The 23,411-nt window shown below is 42.5% G+C and overlaps 2 long non-coding RNA genes across 3 annotated transcripts; one reads left to right on the plus strand and one right to left on the minus strand.

Annotated features, from left to right (window-relative positions):
• Positions 1-7,871: 7,871 nt before the first annotated feature.
• LOC125722395 (uncharacterized) lies at positions 7,872-9,436 on the minus strand. Its single transcript, XR_007386357.1, has 3 exons — positions 9,318-9,436; positions 8,953-9,218; positions 7,872-8,814 (listed from the first exon to the last, which is right to left on the minus strand). It is a non-coding gene; the product is annotated as an uncharacterized LOC125722395 (long non-coding RNA).
• Positions 9,437-17,784: 8,348 nt separating this feature from the next.
• Positions 17,785-21,019, plus strand: LOC125722392 (uncharacterized). Of its 2 annotated transcripts, none has more exons than XR_007386353.1 (3): positions 17,785-19,518; positions 19,748-20,281; positions 20,364-21,019. It is a non-coding gene; the product is annotated as an uncharacterized LOC125722392 (long non-coding RNA). The 2 variants fall into 2 exon arrangements; XR_007386354.1 differs by having other exon boundaries at positions 19,748-20,225.
• Positions 21,020-23,411: the final 2,392 nt, after the last annotated feature.

Consider the following 23,411-nt stretch of genomic DNA (forward strand, 5'->3'; position numbering starts at 1 on the left):
TCTTAGTCTGAGTAAAAATAAAATCTTCTCGTCATATAGGAAGCAAGTCTATGGCTGGAAATTTGTACAACAGAGATATTTAGTTATTTCTAGAAAACTATATAGAGCCAATGAAGGAACCAGATGTCACAGTAGCACAGGTCACTGTCCATGGTTCTGAATACTCTACTTGTTGGGCTGGCGCTGAACAAATAGGATAACCGGCCACCGTGTCCGTGTGCCTCCACTGATTGGCCCCCTGACATATAATTATTTTTAAGACTGAAGGGGAGAAAGATCATACAGGAAATTAGTTAACAGTAATTAGCAATCACTTATAGTTCTCATTTATAATGATGTAAATTTAAAAAAATAATATATATATATCATTAAAAACAAAATATAATCCTGATTTAATGTATCCCTTCTGCTCTTAAAAAAGCACAATATGTCTGAAAGACAAATATGTCTATTACTCTACATGTTTTAATAATTTTGTTAATATTACCTAATTTGCTTATCTTTTTTTCTGTAATCACTCTGCATTAAAGCAATTTTTAAAACTAGCTGTGAAATTGATGATTCTGTTGTTATTCTGACTGTTGTTGCCCTGGTGCCTTAGGATACGTCTGTCTAAACATAAGTGAGGGGATGGATGCATTATTCTATGGAGGCCTCTGAAGAGAATAAATGATCCCAATATTATATTGAGAGAGATGGTTAAATCAGAGCTGGATAAGATTTTAACAACGCTGAGCTATTAGTTAAGTTCTTCCCAAACGAGCTTGATGGGCCGAATGGGCTCCTCTCATTTGTAAATTTCTTATGTTCTAAGATATACAGTACTGTGCAAAAGTCTTGTTGAAAAAAGAAAATTACAGATTGGAAACCTTTTAATAAAGAAACTGTGATAGAAAATTCTTGATTATGCTAATCAGTAATCAATAATGGAATATAGATGATTATGCAAAATGCATTACCTAATCAGTAATTAACAATTGAGTTTACAATGTGTTGTTGATTTACACATAGTGGTTGAAACAATGTAATTTACTTGTCATTAATTGAATGTATCAAACAAGAATGCAAATCTGCTTAAGTAAGAAATTTCTATTTTCTATAGAGGAACTAACATGTTTGCCATATATTGCTTGTTCAGCAAGAGGCCCAGGTCAAAGCAAAGGCAGAAGTAAGCTGTTGCAGAAGATATTATAAAATGAATGCATGGTATTGGATAATATAAAATGTAGAAAAAGAGAACAACGAGTCCTAGAATAATATAGCAAAAGGAAAAGTCCCAAATAGATAGACTTGTTCTAAGCTGATAGGTGGACCTTGAAAACGTAGAAGAAACTGGTATCTCCAGATGGCCAAACTTTCTTTGAACTGCCTGGACCTTGAAAGGCAGAAGTAACTGGAACGTCCAAAAATCCGATTTGTCCTTGATTTGTCAGATGACTGTCGCATTTTAGGCCATAAAAGATGTATGAATTTGTTGCTCGGGGAGCAGAACACAAGACGCATGCTTGCTGAGTGTCTGTTCCCTGTGAGCTCATCGAATAATAAAGTTCTGTCAAACACTTAAACATCGGACTTCGAGAAATTTCTTCCACAAAACACTCTGTTCTCGTTAACAATTTTTCAGTTATAAATTCCATATTATACACTTTCATCTTTCTTTCCATTGTACTGTCGTGGGTGGCTGGGGTTTTAGCCAGGAGATCGTTATCATCCTCCTGGCAATTACAAGAAGAACTCTCAGTAATACAACCTTATTTTCATGCACTATATTCTGTGGCATAATTCCTAGTATGAAACGAGCTGGTTCAAGTGGTAATTTTATGTTCAAACATTTTTTTTTTATCGATTTCCTGTATATTTTGCCAGTACTCTGACAGTTCTGGATAATCCCAAAAAATATGGGTGTGGTCTCCTACCAGGTCACAACCCCTCCAATAAACCCCTGATCAGAGGTGTTGCCAAACGTAGAGGTGAGAAGGGGAGTCTTAAAGTATCTCATCTTAACTTTCCAATCAAATTCCCTCCATGTAGGACTGTTTGTTATTCTGTGTCCTTCTTTACATGAATGAGTCCAATCTTCATCGTTAATGACAGTATTCATCTCTAGTTCTCATTTTTCTTTGATATCAACACTGTTGACTCTTTTTGTAATATTTTATAAATATATGATATAATGTTCTTTTTAACCAATCCTTCAATTGTTCATATAAACAATATATTTGTTGACTGTAGGTATCTAAAACAGTTGGGCACTGGGAGGCCACATTTGTTTCTAAGATGTTCGAAGGACATTAGATCTCCTCCATCACACAACTGATCCAACTGGTTAAACCTCTTTTCTCCCCATGTCTTAAACCCTGTATCTAATTTAGATGGTAGAAAAATCAACATTCTGTGCAATTTTCATTGATCTTGATATTGATGAAGGGCGTCCCAGCCTCTCTCTCACTTTTCAGAGTGTTTCCTATCCAAATGTTATTGATTTTATTTACTTTCCGTGTATCTTGATTAAAAATAATTGCTATGTCCAGCGGCAAATTTGGGCAGATACTCTGTTCCATTCCCACCCACTGAGCCTCCCTGTCCTGGGTTATCCATACCACTACTGATATAAGTTGGGCTGCCAAGTAATAATTTTTTTAATTAGGCAAGTCAGGACCCGCGTTCTCTTTTGGGTTTAACAGTCTTTTCAGTTCAATCCTGGGTCTTTTGTTTAGCCAGGTAAATTTGGATAACCATTTATTGAGCGTTTTGAATGTAGATATAGGGACCCCTATGGGCAGGGACTGGAACATAAAGAGAAGCCTAGGTGGTATGTTCATTCTAATGCTCTCCACTCTCCCCAATAAAGATAGAGGGAGGATTTCCCATCTTTCGAGATAATTCTTTATTTCACATAGTAATTCACTATAATTAGTTTTGTATAAGTATGATATACCAGGATCCCTAGGTATCTAAAGCCATAACTGTGGAATCGAAATTTAGTATTTGCGAGCTTTAATGCAAAACACATTCTCTGTAGCATAAGTGTGGGTAGGTTACTGTAAAATTTGGACGAATATTAAACTTAAAGCAACAGTAAGGTGTAGCGATCAGGGAGTTCAGTATAGGACTAAACATGCAAGGGAAGAAGTAGATAATTAGTGAAACTTTTGACTGGGCTGGAGATCTGAGGAGTCATACACAGATATATGGCACAGCAGATATTTTTGTCTGCTTTTCAGATGGTTGACGTGACATATTTTCCGACGCGCGCTCTCTGTCCGCTGGTGGGAGTGTGCTCACCTGTTTGCATCGGGGCGGAAGTCCGCCATGCGCAATACAGAGAGCAGAGGAGAATTATAAATGTGCGACCGTGTAGAGACAAAAATGACAAGCTTTTGTGTAAATAATATAAATAGCATAAGGCTATTTAGTTTGTTTAATAAAAGGACAATGTATGAATTTGTTCTATAGGAAAAGTAACCATAAAAACATAAGAAATTTACAAACGAGAGGAAGCCATCCGGCCCATCAAGTACTTTTGGGAAAAACGTACCTAACAGCTTAGAGTTGGTAAAATCTTATCTAGCTCTGATTTAAAGGAGCCCAGGGTTTTAGCTTGCGCTACACTAGTAGGAAGACTATTCCATACTCTAACTACACGCTGTGTAAAGAAGTGCTTCCTCAAATTCGTTTTAAAATGTTCTCCCGCTAAATTCCATTTGTGGCCACGAGTTCTTGTATGTCATGTCACTCGCCATCCAGACCTGTTAGAATCTTATATACCTGGATCATGCCCCCACTTAGTCTCCTTTGCTCGAGGCTGAACAGATTCAGCTCAACTAACCTGTCCTCATAAGACATTCCTCTAAGACCGGGAATCATTCTCGTAGCCCTACGTTGCACCTTTTCCAAGGCAGCAATGTCCTTCTTAAGGTATGGTGACCAAACCTGTACACAATATTCTAGGTGGGGTCTTACCAAGGAATTATACAATCGTAGCATCACTTCCTTTGACTTAAACTCCACACAGCTAGAGATGTAACCCAACATTCTATTTGCCTTTTTTATTGCTTCCCCACACTGGCGAGAGTGGGACATGGAAGCAGCAACATACACACCGAGGTCTTTCTCATGATCAGCTACCTTTATTTCAGTGGAACCCATAAAATATCTGTACTTTATATTTCTGCAATATTTCTGGATGTGGCAGTGTGTGAGGAGATGGAGACTCTGATAAAGTATCATAAGGCTAATAAGAACACAGAAAGGTGTAACAAGAAAAGGAGTGAGCAACTGGAGGTTCTGAGGTTATGGCAAAGGGAGAGGCCTGGAGAAAAGGGCAGAAAGTGATGAGAGAGTGATGAGTGAGAATCAGGCAGGAGTCAAAGGTGAAGCAGAGCAGGAGGAGTTACGACTTCCTCTGTATCACGGACTGTATCTGTTAGTAGAAGGGCCACCTCTGATATTTAAGGGCCACTTTCCAGTAATAGAGGGCAAGATAAAGTTCAGAGGGGAAGAAACAGAAGGATGAAGAAAGTTGTTTATATGGGTACAGGGAAGTGAGCGACCTGCGGCGGCAGACCGTGAAGGAAGGACTGCGAGGGAGTGATATAATAATAGAAGGCCAGGCATGTGGGTTTAAGAAAAAAGGGAGTGATATAAAGGTGGGGTACAGAGCAAGTGGTAGGGCTGCAGAAGGGCTGATGCATCTGATGGACAGCCCTAACCCTCCATGTAGAGGATGGAGTCAGATTCAGGAGAAGGAGATAGAAACGGATAGTGAGGAAGAAGTAGAGGAGGATAATGCAGATCATAGAACAGTGGGAAGCAGGAGGGCTGTGAGACCCCCGATAGGGACACTCTGATGCTCCCCCTGGTGGTGAAAGGAGCACAGACACAGTATGTGCCATGGGCAGAACAGTCCTGGCAGACGGAGCTTGAAAATGGATGAAAGTATTTGAGGAGGAAACTATGGGACGGCTCTTGGTGATGGGGGACATAAAAGCGGTTCAGGCTTGTGTCCTGGGGGTAGACGGAATGGAGAGAATGCTGGCAGTGGTGACAGGGACTCCGTGATTGAGTGTGGCTGAAATGAAGGTGGACCCCGTAAAGGAGGGGGAGAGCCCAGCTGCCTATCTGCAAGCCCAAGAAAAGCGGTGGAGCAGTGAGGCAGAGCAGGACCTACAGGATTCGGTGTTCAGAGGTCTGTACCGGAGGGCACTGCAGGACACGCTCCCGAAGCCAGTGAGAAGCAGGCTAAGGCAAGTGGTGGGGCTTATTACTATGCCTGAGGAGCAGCTGATCCACGCTATTGACTTGTACAGAGAGGAGGAGGACTCTGCTGAAGAGCATGAGAGGGAGCTGACGAAGAAATTGAGTCAGTCACCGCCAAAAAAACAAGGCCACTAATTAGCCTCAGGTCCCTAATTAGAACAGGTGAGTAGATACAATGGATGAGGGTTTCCTCAGAGGGCACCCATTTACTCACAAATTTGATGATCCTAGACCCTGGGGAGACTGGGGAACAGGCTGATTCATCTCATGTGCTGGAGCTGTGATCAGCCTGGACACACCTGTCCAACCTGCATGTTCCAGAATCTTCTTTAGTAGATGTTCAGATAGGGGCCAAAAATGTAAATATGTCTAAACTAACATCAGAGCATATCCCAGTGAATTTGTTAGGCAGAGATGCTTTGTGTCAGCTGCAGATAGACATAAAATGTACGAAGGGGGAGTAGAGGTACTCAGTGGACAATTCACCCTTCTGCAACAAAGGTTGTTGTCCAGCAGGGATAGTATAGCTTATACGGATTAGAAGAAGTTATTGGAAAGGTTTGGGAAATCCTAGAATAGTGGGGACCATTTATACAGGAACAATATAGCAATGTGCTAAATTGGAAATAGGATAAATACAGTTGTTAGTTGTGATGGGAGATTTCAGTGATCCTGGAGTGAGGGATGAGTGGGATCGGCTGATAGATCCGCTGCCTTGCCGAGAGAAAGACGGGATGCGCATGACGGCAGACTGGATAATATTAGGCCCTGAGGGAGTAGCCATTCAGATACGGAGGACGGGAGTAGTGGGAGAATGGTACAACACACCAGAGGAGGAGCCCCCCTTAGCAGTGGCTTTTAATCAGCCCACGCTGGATCTGGGAGAAATGATGGGGCGAGCAAAGCAGGTGGTTTGGGTGCCGACAGAACATGAAGGAGTGCAGGCAGCGGCAGGAGAGAAGCTGGTAAGGAGTCAGTCGAGTGCAGAGAGTGTAGGAGATTTCAGAGGTTTGTGGTTGTGGAGCATGATTGGAGTGCAGTGTGAAGGGAAATAAAGGACAGAGGAATGTTGGCAGGAGATGGAAGTGCCTGAGGAGGTGTGGTTCCGCTTTGGAACCCCGCCCCTCCCATCTGTGGTCAACCTTCCCCTTCTCAGTCTCTTATTTCTGGCCAGACGCGAGATCTTCATGGTTTATGCAGCGTGCAAGCGTTTTTCCCCTCCTTGTGTTCCTGTCTTCCTGTGTACCGATCTCTGCTTCGCCTCCTTGGCTCCGAGTCATGCCTGGCGCGCTTACTGCCATCTACGATCAGCCGACCTGGATTACCAACAGCGTCTGCCGTTTCAGCCCTCTGACAGCCGACGCCGGACCCCCGGTTACATAGGATGGATGGATGGATTCGAGCTTGTATTTGAAATAGAAACATCACAGCGGTTCTCAGGCAACAGCTGGACATATTTATTTTTCAGCTTGTTTTTGGTAAAAGCAAGAAACATAAGCTTTGTGCGTCTGTACTCTGGTCTTACTCCCTGCACACATTGATGGCACGGAAGGACAGTCACTGCAGTCAGCTATTCTCACAGACTGACTTTCTCCTTTAAGTGCTGATACTGCAGAAGAAGATGGATCATTTGCTTGCTTGCTTAATAACCACAAGCACCCATATTGCAGAATGAATGAGACTGAAGTGGATGGAAGGCCACGTCATTCTGTCTGCAGTGAAAGAAATAATAGCAGGAGTTGGAATTGATTATGATTATGGAGAAAATGGCTGGCTGTGGTGAGAAAGCTGTGGAAATTTGTGCCAATTCACATCGGTGAGGGCATAAAGGGTAATTTCTTTCAGTATGGGAAGAATTCACATATTTGTGTGAGGAAGGTAACAAAAGTTCACTAAAGTACAATATATTAACTTTGAATATCCTTGTTCTGATTGTTCAATCATGTTGTGTGTCTGATACCTGTACCTGTTTGGCAAAGCAGTATATAGTTACTGCCTACATTTTTGGCTGTGCATGTGTGATTCTGATGGGAATATTATATTTTTATATCTGTGTGTAGATTTTTTCAGCAATAATTGAGTTTATCCTTCTGTGCAGTATTTAAGGTTTTGGTAATTCATCATTTATTTGTATTTGTGCAGTGTGCAGTTACCAGGTTATAAATAAACAAATAAATAAATGTAACATCAGAAGAGATGTACAATGACAGTAAAATGTGTGAAAGTAATGGAATGTAAAAAATGTGTGTGAGTCTCCACATGTATAAAGCGGCTGTATACCATAAGGAAAAGGAGCAATGGATGAATTACATAAAGTGCTTACTGTCCAAAACGACAATGAGTCATGTTCGGCGTAACATAAATATTCAGTGAGTTAACCCTTCGAACTCGACAAACGCAACATGCGTTTTTCGTACCTATTAATCTGAAGCTCTTAACTTTGGACATGCATAATGCACAGACAAGAATCATATGTCTTTGGAATCAAGAGAACTATCAGCTAACTTCACCAAGTCACCATATGGATGCAAAATCAAAGATTTCTGCCTGGCACTAAGCATGTATTCCTCTGTCACGTCACCGGTGGGAAGTAGGACCCAAATGCAAGCTGTAGGGCAGAATCCCCTTCGTGGGGTTTTATTGACAGGCAGGTTTGGGCACAGAGACGCAAACAGACAAGGACACAACTGGAGAAGATAGGACTGGGCACTTTACCAGACTAAGGAATGGGAAAACACAAGGAAGCTGATAGTGACTGACAGAAGGGGAGGAACATGGGATGAGACTAATAGACACCAAGCGTGGCTCATCAGGGAGGAGAACTGGAGGGTAAGGTTGATTAAATGGGCAAGATATGACAGTAAACGCCCCCCTCCCAATCCTGTGCCCTCCGGGTACAAGGGCATCATTGAGGGGACACACAGACCAGGGCAAAACCAAGGACAACAGGGGAGACTAACCCCCAGGACACAAATCATGACAGGCCAGGTAATCCAACAGGGATGCTGACTATGGACCAAAAGACACACAGTGGGTGTCAGTGGGAACAAAGGACACAGTAGGAGGAGACAAAAGGGAGGGATTGGGCATCAAAAGGACCAAAGACGGCACAGGGACAGACAAGGCAGGACACAACCAGACAAGACAGGCAAGCAACGGAACCAGTGCAACAATAATATGGCCAGGAGAGGGGAACCTAAAGCGGGAAGCAAGAGTGACTGGAGTGGGGGCTGGAACGGTGAAATCGGGCTAAGAGGTGAAACCAGGGAGAGCCACGGGGAAGCAAGACTACAGACCAAAGACTGAGGTATTAGGAGGGGCAAGACACTAGGTAGCATGGGAGGTAAAGTGAACAGTTCAGGGCCTCTGATGGGCTCCGGGGTGCCGCAGAAGGGTCACGGCCAGGGGGGCCTTTGGAATCCTGTCTGGGTCTGTAGAAGCTCCACTCGTCTGCGGCAGCCGAGGGAAGAACAGCATCGGTAGACGGCGAGGGGTTGGCAGAGTCGGAGGGTGTCGAGGGTCAGGCAGGACAGGAACTGGACCAAACCAGGGACCCTGCAAAACAAAAGCACAGGTCAGTACCTGCGCCATGAGGAGACCGGAGGTGGTTCCTTTTGGGAACCATTGGATGGGATACCCTGAAAGACCATCTTGGACCAAGCCTGGATCAGGAGGCAGGTCTGGGTAGCATACCCTCGTTTTTTCCTCCCGGAGCTGAGCCCACGACTGGATTTCTGTTGACCCTGCCGTTGTCGCGGCGATAGCCTCCTCGGTTGGGGAAACTTTGGCCACGGGGCTGACAGCACGGAGTGGGACTCAGGTCAAGACCTGGAGGCTCCCACTCCATGTCCTCCGGGGGAATGTCCTCCAGGTCAGCCCCCTCTGGGCTGGCATTGTCCGGAGAGTCTGATGCCAGGCTGGTGATGCCTTAATCCAGGCTGACTGTGCCTTAATCCATACTAAATGTAAATAAACATAATGAAATTTAAAAGAATAAAATGGTAATTAGAGGAAAATTTAACGTGCAAGTTTTAAAAAAAATGGGCTTTTCCTTTTACCCAGATGTCTGCAAGCGCTGTGACTGTGATGAATGGTGACGCATGAGATCCTGAGAATGGGCGACGCTTCCAAGGATGGGTGGCAGGTGGCATTTCCCAGGAATTACAGGCAGGAGATGCCTGAGGAGCTCTCCTGGAGGGAAGACAGAAAGAGAAGAAGGGAACAAGCAGAGGCTGTGCGAAGAAAAAGACTGCAGAACCAGTTAAAGTTGTACAGGTGGATTGTACAAATGCCCTCAAGTCTTGGTCCACGAGGGTTCCCGTTTTTAATTTACAAAAAAAAAACAATAAATTAATTTTAAATAAATCTTAAGGCTTATCATTAACATCTTTCTAGTAGTTAAAACACATACAATCGATTAACTTACCTGGTGATTTTGGAACTTCCGACTCCAAAGCAAAATGTAAAGTAAATGCAGCGTTCTACTTGGGGAAAAGGGATAAATTAAAGGGTTAACTTTGGAATCTAAAACAAAAACAGCAATATCATATCAAGGGTCTTCAATACCTTTTTCCTGTGTCTGCTCCCTTTACATGTAGATACTGAATGTGAAAAAGGCAAGAGCTGGACAGGCCCTGCCTTATTGAGTTGAGGGAATGCAAACAACCCCGCATGCGAGTGGGGAGAAACCAGGCACAAACGCAGTAGGCCTCAGAACAAAGGTAGCTTTATTTCATGGGGCCTTTCCAGCCTCACCTCAAGCTGTTACCCCTCTCTCTTGGCCTTGACATGCCGATAATCCACACAGGCCACAGCATGACAAAAACAACAAAAAAAATTAAATAAATAAAAACAAACAACAATTAGACCAAAAGAAAGACCACCAACCACCCTTTTTACTCTAATCCCCTGCCCTTATATACGGCTTCCCATTAAACTAATTGGGACAGCCCAACGACAAGGGGAAACCAGTTGGAGTTTCATGTACTAACAACATACATTACAACACATACATTTAACATGGAACACATCATAATAGCTGGCCCTTAAGCATTACCATCCCCTGCTCTTTCACACAGAACATCCCACCTCACACAACAAAAGCAAGAACAAACAACCTTTCTCACCTATTTCCCCCCCCCCCCCCCTTTTGTGCCAAACCTTCACCTTCCCCTGTTCCACCCTGGGCTATAAGGGAACCTTCCCCAGACGGCACGCGCTTCCGCAGGGAACCCATATGCCGAGGGACCAGAGGAAACAGCAACCGGGGTGGAAGTTGGTGAGAGACTTCTGCTGATTTACCCAAGTTCTCCCTTTACCATGGCCGATGGATAAAACTAGAACAGTGGGTACCTCACAGCTCTAAGGTATTGCCTTGAATAAAGAAAGAAATAAACCAAACAGCACACTAAGCATGGACTATTATTTTGTGGTGCGCAGGGGATGATGGGATGTGTAGTCCGCCAATTCAATAAACTTCAACACACAATACACTACCATAAACCACTAACATCGGACTCCTTGACCCCCCAAATGCTACTACCAACCCAAGTCATAGAGAAACCCCTTCCCTTTTTACACTGATATAAACACGTACCTTTAAAATATATTATGTTTAGTTTATAAGCTTATTTCATTATAACAAACAAGCACAATCCATAAGTGCACTAGGCCTAACACATGGTTCAGAAGCCTCCTACCCCACCTTACACCAGCCACATGGACACCATCTGTCCAACTGGGCAACCTCAGCGTCTTGTGCCTCCTGAAACGCCACCTCAGTTTCTTCTTCTTCCTCACATCCTTCTTCCTGAATGGTTTCCAGCCATGATCTGCCTCCTTGAGACACAATAGATCCCAAAGCATTCCCTCTACTTTTCTCTCCTTCTCCCTTAACCTCCTCCACATTCACTCCTACCTCACATCCATTCTCCTCACCTCCATTTACCATATGCATTCCATTCATACCAGCCTCCGCCCCCTCCATCTCACCATTGGAGGCCCCTTTCTGATACCTCCACATTTTCCCAAGTAGCCCTTCCCAATCCCTCCTTATCCCCCCCAACCTGGACAGTGGGGGTGTCGCTCGTGAGCACTCCTCCACACCGTCTCCCCAGTCGATCACCTCGTCACACAGGTTCCAGGCATCCCAGTACTGGGTGTTGATCCAGGCAACCGCTGTCTGAATTTGCTTTCTGAGGAGTAAATGATAGATAGTTAACCAGATATTTACAGTGATAATTAAATGAATAAAGACCAGACAGATCTTCAACCATACAGAAAATACAGTTGCTATAATTATTATAATCATGGGCGTAAATTTTATTTAACAGTACGGGGGGACAATAAATATAACATTTCTCATAAGCAGTTTTTGAAGGGGACACAAATTATACAGTCAAATTGTACTTATGAAGATTTGTCCCCACAGTGAAAAACTTTACTTCTGTCATTATTATTGTAGCATGGAGACTGTGTCATTATGCTTATTTTCAAAGTTTTTCTCAGGTTCAATGACAAAGCAGATTTTTCTTCAAAACTATTTATTGCATTTTTTGTTATGTTGTTTACGGTCAAGCCATACAATAAAATTTAAACATGACTATTATTGTGAAAAAGATATCAAATAAGTAATGTTTTGTATCAAAATCAACAATTAAATAATCAATTTACAGTAACTGTTCTATGCAAAAAAAACATCTGCAATTTAAAGCAAACTTACATTAATGAATAGACACTAAACAAAAGTACCAAATGTGTTTTTCCTGGTATCACTGGGCCCCACAAACTCTTGGCATATGTTGTTTATGTTAAAGTTGTCCAGCTCGTCTTTCTGCATATTGCAGACTAACAGACTGTTAAGTCCATCTTGGCCCATAGTAGCCCTTAGCCACGTCTTTAGTCTGCGCAATGCACTGAAGCTCCTCTCAGCTTCACATGAGGACACTGGAACCACCAACAAAATTCTGACAAGGACCTCAATCTGGTCAAACAAGCCTGAAGGGCCAGTGCTTTGGACAGGATCTTAGTCCGTATTCAATAAGCCTTTAGGTAAAAGGAGGTGTAAGAATGAGGATCTTTCCCCTTTTTTAGCATGAGAAATATTAGCTTGGGCAAGAGGTTCAGGTTGTTGAACATGTCCAATAGGAGAGAAAACAACTGGGGCCATAACTTTTTATAGAACTCGGAAGGAAAGCCATCGGGTCTGGGACATTAACCACTTTGCGAAGCAGCCGCCATGGTGGTCAGTTAAGTTACAGTGAGAGTGATAGTGACATCTAAATCAATCACAGCCACACATTCCTATGAAGGAATGGCTAAATCCCTAAAGAAACTATTGAACTCTAGACAACAAGAGAGAGGAGAAAAGAGAGATGTAAAAATGCTTGAATGCATTATTAATTTCTAGAGGATCTGCTCGTAATAATGAGACCATTGTTTGCATCAGTAGTTCAGCAGTGTGTTGAGACACTAGAAATTCATACTCTGCTAGTATCGTTAGATGCTCCTTATAAACATCAGTAGAGATCAATTGTCAAGATCTGCTTCACGCTGTGTTAAATATGCCATCTTCTCTTTCCACAGCTCTCTATCATTGCTTACATATCAGATAATCTGCCCACTGGTATCAGTCTGCAAGGTTTCCAGCGATATGGAAACAAATACATCTGGAGATTTATTTAAAGAAAGAAAATTGGCAATTGTTGTGAAACAAAATCAACAAAGAAAGCAACTGAGTGTTGAACCGTCAAGGACACCATGTTCTAACAAAATTTTCGAGGAGACTGGAGCATGATCTGAGAAAGCTATTTTATCATAGCTACTTAGATATTGAGCAAGAAGTCTTATCAACTAAGAAATAGTCAATTTGGGTAAACGTGTGATGAATCTGAGAGAAAAAAAACTATACTCTTTTCGAGTGGGATTAAAGAATTGTGAAACACCTGACACAAATTCTTTGGTAAAAGAATTGATCATTTTGACAGATTTTGAAGGCAGAGCTATCTTGGGGGATGGATGATCTAATTTCGGATTAAAGCGACAATTTAAATCACTCCCCAAGAAAAGGTGACATTTAGAGGTATCAGGTACCAGTGAGAACTGAAGCTTAAAGAAAATATCATCATCGCAATTAGGAGCACATGCGTTAACCAATAGTACAGGCGTAATGAACAATAAACTAGTAATTATGACAGATCTCCCATTTGGATCGGGAATACACATCAGATATGCAAAGAACAAAGGGAATAGATGTATGCAACAATATTGCTACATCCCTTGCTCTAAAGCAGAAAGATTGTAGAATGATAGATGTAATCTGCCCATCCACACCTCTGTCGTCTGATGGTTTAAAATGAGTTTCTTGAAAGAGCATCATACGAGACCTTCAGCGATAAAGGTATTGCAGTATTTCACTGTGTTTGATAGGATTATTAAGGCTGTTATAGTTAAAACTAAGCAATTTACAATAGTATCCCCCCACACCTCCCTGGTGAGTCCCAGGTTAATCATTACTAAGGCGTACTCCTAACTGAAGTCTGCTATGAAAATTCGGGTTGAAGGCTGTGGCGCAATATGTTAGACTGACTGAAATAAAGCAGAGAAAACGTAATATAAAGAAGTAAGGAAAATAGAGGTTAAAATGCACGGTAATTTCTTGTCATATCGCCGCAAATGCACATAAAGTACGTACGAATTCACACTGTTACAACAACCGATTGCTGCACATATCGCTTTTGAAGGTGAATGCGTACTTGCTTACCAGTTATATCCATCCCTGCGTATATAGCTAACAGAATGTCAAACACCATTGCTGTGCTCTAGAACTTGCAAAGTAACTTGCTTGCCTGCTAGTGTCACTCCAGTACATTTCTAAAAGCCTGCTCAGGCAGTGCCATCTTGTGGTTTGTCATATGTGGAAGGCTCAACAAGCCAAAAATCAACTACTTTTTTTTCCAAAGTACAAAATTAATTTGTATCAGCTAAATGTATGAGTTTTTATAGCCACCGAGCTTACCTTATTGGAAGACAAAGCAGGACATTCACGTATCATGTAATTAATTTACGAAAGCGGTATTTTGCCTCATTACGCGTGTATTTAAGCTGCAGTGTGGTGGAAGCTTATTACCTTTGAATAACATTCCTTTAAATGTTATGCCTCGGCTCCATTTGCATATTGAACAAAATAACGCTTCCTATTGTACTGAACATTCGCTATACAATTTGTTTTTATAAAACTTTCTTTAACATTTAAAAGAAACGTAGAACTTTCTACATCTGAACTACATAGCACGTCTTCGACATTCCCCGGTTAAATGGACGTTACGCACGAGTTATGACGTAATACGCACGTAGCGTAATACAACTCATTAGCCAATTTCAACGTACGTACTATTACATTAATGTTAAGCGGACAGTGGGAGTAGTTTCCATAGAAACAACATAAATATTCTTTACCGTTTGCAGCACAGCAAACTCTACGAATGAAAATGGCGCTCAAGTGAGCAGTTTGTTAGCTCTCCAAAATTTCGTTTTATTCTTCAAATTATATTGTTACTTTGATTATTTACTCTTTTATACTATACTAATGTAGTACATGTCGATAAAATTATTGCATGTTTTTAATGTCATTAAAACTTGTGGTCTTTATTTTTATTGGGGGTGCTCTTATATCGAAGTGATGATGATAGACAGCTATTTGGTTAGTAAAATCTTCCCAAACTTCAAAAAATGTCACTGATCCTTAAAACGGCGGTGTAATTTGCCGGGGTGTCCACGATAAAATATGCGGAATGGTGGGAGATTGGCTATGCGAACGGAAATCCGGCACTAAACAATACAGACAGTTTTCTTTTTAATACGGCGCGAACCCGTAATAAACAGGACGGTAGGCACAGCCCGCCCCCCCCTGAGCACTGAGCGCGGACTGTACCGGTACACTGACCGGGGGCTGGGAACCCTTACGGTAATGGATGGTAAAATGTTTACCTAAAATGTTTAAGTAATTTGGGGCATTGCTTTCGTAATAAGGTAAATGCTTCAAGCTGACTATTACATTAAAAAAAAAAAACAATGTTGCACAGAATTAAAAAAATACTCTTAGTTTCATCAGTGTTAACACAGTTCTCAGTAGCATTCATCTGGGTTTTCACTTGTGGAGGGCTGTTGTTTCCTATTCCATGTTAGTTATAATCGCTAGCACAGTTTTTTTTTCTGTAAACCCCACAATTTCCATTTCCATTTTCCAAACCGCGTATCTTACTGGGTCTCGGGGTGTCCGGAGCCTATCCTGAAAGCAATAAACCCCACAATTATTCATTATAATCCATCCATCCATCCATCCATTTTCCAAACCGCTTATCCTACGGAAGCAATAAACCCCACAATTACTCATTATAATCATGGGTGTAAATCGCGGAGGGGACGGAGGGAACATGCCCCCCCACCCCCATCCGAGAGTTGTCCCCCCCCAATAAATAATTTTAAAAAACGCACTCTCTATTATGAAAAATATATGTTTGTATACCTAAAATAATTCTGTAAGTAGAAAATAAAACAAACGCAAACAATGCATTTAGAAACAGTTGCGTCCCCCCCCATTCCTCACAGTGGTTTGGCCCGCTGCCTGCTTTCCCAGTTCATCTTACCTACTCTACACACACGAGTCAGGTGTGTGGCTGCGGATCTATTAACGTTGAATTCCAGCAAGTAGGGTATTTTATTCACTTTAAATAAAGAGATTATCTTTAATGTAGTTAATGCATACTCATTCATAAATTAGTTTCGGCAAAAATGCTGATTACCGATGTAATTTACCATGAATTTGATATATTAGCGATTAAAATATTACTTGTGTAGTTAACGTTCGCTTGTTTACAATAACTTGTTCCGTAGTGCACTGCAACTAACGCGCCAAAGCAGTTTCCAGTGCATTGTTTTATTTGTGACGACTTAGCATAATATTAACTTAACATTAACGGCCACAGTTAGCATATTGTTTAGCTGTGCATTTACTAAATGAGCACTGTGCTACGTCCAAACTGACCCCACTGTATTTTTTTGTATAATCAGTTTCTATTCTGTTCTTAAGTGTCTTAATTCATTTTAAATACAAATTTAAACGTTTTTTAATTCCTTGTTTTTATTGTTGTGATTATTTCATGATAGTTTTACTTTCTTTGTGTAAAGCACTTTTAATTACCATTGTGTATAAAATGGCTACAGCATAAATAAACTCGCCTTGCCTTGCAGTGTGATAAACTAGATAAAATGACAGAGAAAAGGAAAATGGACATAGGAACATTTTTCAGTGCACCTAAACGCCAAGTAACTACGAAAAGTTCACATATTATGGCAATTTGGCTTTTAGAATGGGTGTTTATGACAATACTAATGTCACAATATCAATCGCAGGAAAAGGAGACAGAAATTATTGAGGGACAGGTAGAGCAGGGCCATTCAGATGTACAGTGTCAGGTAAGTGTGTTGTGCTTTTATTGAAGGGATAAGGACAGAATTTTTTTTTGGATGAACAATTTCTTTAATGTTTTCTGAGTTGTGGCTGTTCAGTAGATGAACATCACAGGCTCACCAACCCGATGGCTTTCCTTCAGAGTTCTATAAAAAGTGGCCCCAGTTGTCCTCTCTCCTATTGGACATGTTCAACAACCTGAACCTCTTGCCCAAGCTAATATTTCTCATGCTAAAAAAGGGGAAAGATCCTCATTCTTACACCTCCTTTCACCTAAAGGCTTATTGAATACGGACTAAGATCCTGTCCAAAGCACTGGCCCTTCAGGCTTGTTTGACCAGATTGAGGTCCTTGTCAGAATTTTGTTGGTGGTTCCAGTGTCCTCATGTGAAGCTGAGAGGAGCTTCAGTGCATTGCGCAGACTAAAGACGTGGCTAAGGGCTACTATGGGCCAAGACAGACTTCACAGTCTGTTAGTCTGCAATATGCAGAAAGACGAGCTGGACAACTTTAACATAAACAACATATGCCAAGAGTTTGTGGGGCCCAGTGATACCAGGAAAAACACATTTGGTACTTTTGTTTAGTGTCTATTCATTAATGTAAGTTTGCTTTAAATTGCAGATGTTTTTTTTTGTTGCATAGAACAGTTACTGTAAATTGATTATTTAATTGTTGATTTTGATACAAAACATTACTTTTTTTTATATCTTTTTCACAATAATAGTCATGTTTAAATTTTATTGAATGTTGATGGCTTGACCGTAAACAACATAACAAAAAATGCAATAAATAGTTTTGAAGAAAAATCTGCTTTGTCACTGAACCTGAGAAAAACTTTGAAAATAAGCATAATGACACAGTCTCCATGCTACAATAATAATGACAGAAGTAAAGTTTACGCCCATGATTATAATAATCATAGCAACTGTATTTTCTGTATGGTTGAAGATCTGTCTGGTCTTTATTCATTTAATTATCACTGTAAATATCTGGTTAACTATCTATCATTTACTCCTCAGAAAGCATATTCAGACAGCGGTTACCTGGATCAACACCCAGTACTGGGATGCCTGGAACCTGTGTGACGAGGTGATCGACTGGGGAGACGGTGTGGAGGAGTGCTCACGAGCGACACCCCCACTGTCCAGGTTGGGGGGGATAAGGAGGGATTGGGAAGGGCTACTTGGGAAAATGTGGAGGTATCAGAAAGGGGCCTCCAATGGTGAGATGGAGGGGGCGGAGGCTGGTATGAATGGAATGCATATGGTAAATGGAGGTGAGGAGAATGGATGTGAGGTAGGAGTGAATGTGGAGGAGGTTAAGGGAGAAGGAGAGAAAAGTAGAGGGAATGCTTTGGGATCTATTGTGTCTCAAGGAGGCAGATCATGGCTGGAAACCATTCAGGAAGAAGGATGTGAGGAAGAAGAAGAAACTGAGGTGGCGTTTCAGGAGGCACAAGACGCTGAGGTTGCCCAGTTGGACAGATGGTGTCCATGTGGCTGGTGTAAGGTGGGGTAGGAGGCTTCTGAACCATGTGTTAGGCCTAGTGCACTTATGGATTGTGCTTGTTTGTTATAATGAAATAAGCTTATAAACTAAACATAATATATTTTAAAGGTACGTGTTTATATCAGTGTAAAAAGGGAAGGGGTTTCTCTATGACTTGGGTTGGTAGTAGCATTTGGGGGGTCAAGGAGTCCGATGTTAGTGGTTTATGGTAGTGTATTGTGTGTTGAAGTTTATTGAATTGGCGGACTACACATCCCATCATCCCCTGCGCACCACAAAATAATAGTCCATGCTTAGTGTGCTGTTTGGTTTATTTCTTTCTTTATTCAAGGCAATAACTTAGAGCTGTGAGGTACCCACTGTTCTAGTTTTATCCATCGGCCATGGTAAAGGGAGAACTTGGGTAAATCAGCAGAAGTCTCTCACCAACTTCCACCCCGGTTGCTGTTTCCTCTGGTCCCTCGGCATATGGGTTCCCTGCGGAAGCGCGCGCCGTCTGGGGAAGGTTCCCTTATAGCCCAGGGTGGAACAGGGGAAGGTGAAGGTTTGGCACAAAAGGGGGGGGGGGAAATAGGTGAGAAAGGTTGTTTGTTCTTGCTTTTGTTGTGTGAGGTGGGATGTTCTGTGTGAAAGAGCAGGGGACGGTAATGCTTAAGGGCCAGCTATTATGATGTGTTCCATGTTAAATGTATGTGTTGTAATATATGTTGTTAGTACATGAAACTCCAACTGGTTTCCCCTTGTCGTTGGGCTGTCCCAATTAGTTTAATGGGAAGCCGTATATAAGGGCAGGGGATTAGAGTAAAAAGGGTGGTTGGTGGTCTTTCTTTTGGTCTAATTGTTGTTTGTTTTTTATTTATTTATTTATTTTTTTGTTGTTTTTGTCATGCTGTGGCCTGTGTGGATTATAGGCATGTCAAGGCCAAGAGAGAGGGGTAACAGCTTGAGGTGAGGCTGGAAAGGCCCCATGAAATAAAGCTACCTTTGTTCTGAGGCCTACTGCGTTTGTGCCTGGTTTCTCCCCACTCGCATGCGGGGTTGTTTGCATTCCCTCAACTCAATAAGGCAGGGCCTGTCCAGCTCTTGCCTTTTTCACATTCAGTATCTACATGTAAAGGGAGCAGACACAGGAAAAAGGTATTGAAGACCCTTGATATGATATTGCTGTTTTTGTTTTAGATTCCAAAGTTAACCCTTTAATTTATCCCTTTTCCCCAAGTAAAACGCTGCATTTACTTTACATTTTGCTTTGGAGTCGGAAGTTCCAAAATCACCAGGTAAGTTAATCGATTGTATGTGTTTTAACTATTAGAAAGATGTTAATGATAAGCCTTAAGATTTATTAAAAATTTATTGTTTTTTTTGTAAATTAAAAACGGGAACCCTCGTGGACCAAGACTTGAGGGCATTTGTGCAATCCACCTGTACAACTTAAACTGGTTCTGCAGTCTTTTTCTCCCCACAGCCCCTGCTTGTTCCCTTCTTCTCTTTCTGTCTTCCCTCCAGGAGAGCTCCTCAGGCATCTCCAGCCTGCAATTCCTGGGAAATGCCACCTGCCACCCATCCTTGGAAGCGTCGCCCATTCTCAGGATCTCATACGTCACCATTCATCACAGAGTCACAGCGCTTGCAGACATCTGGATAAAAGGAAAAGCCCATTTTTTTAAAACTTACACGTTAAATTTTCCTCTAATTACCATTTTATTCTTTTAAATTTCATTATGTTTAATTACATTTAGTATGGATTAAGGCATCACCAGCCTGGCATCAGACTCTCCGGACAATGCCAGCCCAGAGGGGGCTGACCTGGAGGACATTCCCCCGGAGGACATGGAGTGGGAGCCTCCAGGTCTTGACCTGAGTCCCACTCCGTGGTGTCAGCCCCGTGGCCAAAGTTTCCCCAGCCGAGGAGGCTATCGCCGCGACAACGGCAGGGTCAACAGAAATCCAGTCGTGGGCTCAGCTCCGGGAGGAAAAAACGAGGGTATGCTACCCAGACCTGCCTCCTGATCCAGGCTTGGTCCAAGATGGTCTTTCAGGGTACCCCATCCAATGGTTCCCAAAAGGAACCACCTCCGGTCTCCTTATGGCTCTGATACTGGCCTGTGTTTTTGTTTTGCAGGGTCCCTGGTTTGGTCCAGTTCCTGTCCTGCCTGCCCCTCGACACCCTCCGACTCTGCCAACCCCTCGCCGTCTACCGATGCTGTTCTTCCCTCGGCTGCCGCAGACGAGTACAGCTTCTACAGACCCAGACAGGATTCCAAAGGCCCCCCTGGCCGTGACCCTTCTGCGGCACCCCGGAGCCCATCAGAGGCCCTGAACTGTTCACTTTACCTCCCATGCTACCTAGTGTCTTGCCCCTCCTAATACCTCAGTCTTTGGTCTGTAGTCTTGCTTCCCCGTGGCTCTCCCTGGTTTCACCTCTTAGCCCGATTTCACTGTTCCAGCCCCCACTCCAGTCACTCTTGCTTCCCGCTTTAGGTTCCCCTCTCCTGGCCATATTATTGTTGCACTGGTTCCATTACTTGCCTGTCTTGTCTGGTTGTGTCCTGCCTTGTCTGTCCCTGTGCCGTCTTTGGTCCTTTTGATGCCCAATCCCTCCCTTTTGTCTCCTTCTTCTGTTTCCTTTGTTCCCACTTACCCACTGACACCCACTGTCTGTCTTTTGGTCCATAGTCAGCATCCCTGTTGGATTACCTGGCCTGTCATGAGTTGTGTCCTGGGGGTTAGTCTCCCCTGTTGTCCTTGGTTTTGCCCTGGTCTGTGTGTCCCCTTAATGATGCCCTTGTACCCAGAGGGCACAGGATTGGGAGGGGGGCATTTACGGTCATGTCTTGCCCATTTAGTCAACCTTACCCTCCAGTTCTCCTCCCTGATGAGCCACGCTTGATGTCTATTAGTCTCATCCCATGTTCCTCCCCTTCTGTCAGTCACTATCAGCTTCCTTGTGTTTTCCCATTCCTTAGTCTGGTAAAGTGCCCAGTCCTATCTTCTCCAGTTGTCTCCTTGTCTGTTTGCGTCTCTGTGCCCAAACCTGCCTGTCAATAAAACCCCACGAAGGGGATTCTGCCCTACAGCTTGCATTTGGGTCCTACTTCCCACCGGTGACGTGACAGAGGAGTACATGCTTAGTGTCAGGCAGAAATCTTTGATTTTGCATCCATATGGTGACTTGGTGAAGTTAGCTGATAGTTCTCTTGATTCCAAAGACATATGATTCTTGTCTGTGCATTATGCATGTCCAAAGTTAAGAGCTTCAGATTAATAGGTACGAAAAACGCATGTTGCGTTTGTCGAGTTCGAAGGGTTAACTCACTGAATATTTATGTTACGCCGAACATGACTCATTGTCGTTTTGGACAGTAAGCACTTTATGTATTTCATCCATTGCTCCTTTTCCTTATGGTATACAGCCGCTTTATACCTGTGGAGACTCACACACATTTTTTACATTCCATTACTTTCACACATTTTACTGTCATTGTACATCTCTTCTGATGTTACATTTATTTATTTGTTTATTTATAACCTGGTAACTGCACAAATACAAATAAATGATGAATTACCAAAACCTTAAATACTGCACAGAAGGATAAACTCAATTATTGCTGAAAAAATCTACACACAGATATAAAAATATAATATTCCCATCAGAATCACACATGCACAGCCAAAAATGTAGGCAGTAACTATATACTGCTTTGCCAAACAGGTACAGGTATCAGACACACAACATGATTGAACAATCAGAACAAGGATATTCAAAGTTAATATATTGTACTTTAGTGAACTTTTGTTACCTTCCTCACACAAATATGTGAATTCTTCCCATACTGAAAGAAATTACCCTTTATGCCCTCACCGATGTGAATTGGCACAAATTTCCACAGCTTTCTCACCACAGCCAGCCATTTTCTCCATAATCATAATCAATTCCAACTCCTGCTATTATTTCTTTCACTGCAGACAGAATGACGTGGCCTTCCATCCACTTCAGTCTCATTCATTCTGCAATATGGGTGCTTGTGGTTATTAAGCAAGCAAGCAAATGATCCATCTTCTTCTGCAGTATCAGCACTTAAAGGAGAAAGTCAGTCTGTGAGAATAGCTGACTGCAGTGACTGTCCTTCCGTGCCATCAATGTGTGCAGGGAGTAAGACCAGAGTACAGACGCACAAAGCTTATATTTCTTGCTTTTACCAAAAACAAGCTGAAAAATAAATATGTCCAGCTCTTGCCTGAGAACTGCTGCGATGCTTATATTTCAAATACAAGCTCGAATCCATCCATCCATCTTATGTAACCGGGGGTCCGGCGTCGGCTGTCAGAGGGCTGAAACGGCAGACGCTGTCGGTAATCCAGGTCGGCTGATCGTAGATGGCAGTAAGCGCGCCAGGCATGACTCGGAGCCAAGGAGGCGAAGCAGAGATCGGTACACAGGAAGACAGGAACACAAGGAGGGGAAAAACGCTTGCACGCTGCATAAACCATGAAGATCTCCGCAAGGCAGCGGATCTATCAGCCGATCCCACTCATCCCTCACTCCAGGATCACTGAAATCTCCCATCACAACTAACAACTGTATTTATCCTATTTCCAATTTAGCACATTGCTATATTGTTCCTGTATAAATGGTCCCCACTATTCTAGGATTTCCCAAACCTTTCCAATAACTTCTTCTAATCCGTATAAGCTATACTATCCCTGCTGGACAACAACCTTTGTTGCAGAAGGGTGAATTGTCCACTGAGTACCTCTACTCCCCCTTCGTACATTTTATGTCTATCTGCAGCTGACACAAAGCATCTCTGCCTAACAAATTCACTGGGATATGCTCTGATGTTAGTTTAGACATATTTACATTTTTGGCCCCTATCTGAACATCTACTAAAGAAGATTCTGGAACATGCAGGTTGGACAGGTGTGTCCAGGCTGATCACAGCTCCAGCACACGAGATGAATCAGCCTGTTCCCCAGTCTCCCCAGGGTCTAGGATCATCAAATTTGTGAGTAAATGGGTGCCCTCTGAGGAAACCCCCATCCATTGTATCTACTCACCTGTTCTAATTAGGGACCTGAGGCTAATTAGGCCTTGTTTTTTGGCGGTGACTAACTCAATATCTTCGTCAGCTCCCTCTCATGCTCTTCAGCAGAGTCCTCCTCCTCTCTG

Source organism: Brienomyrus brachyistius, unplaced genomic scaffold (genome assembly GCF_023856365.1).
Source record: "Brienomyrus brachyistius isolate T26 unplaced genomic scaffold, BBRACH_0.4 scaffold38, whole genome shotgun sequence".
Classification (NCBI taxonomy): Eukaryota; Metazoa; Chordata; class Actinopteri; order Osteoglossiformes; family Mormyridae; genus Brienomyrus; species Brienomyrus brachyistius.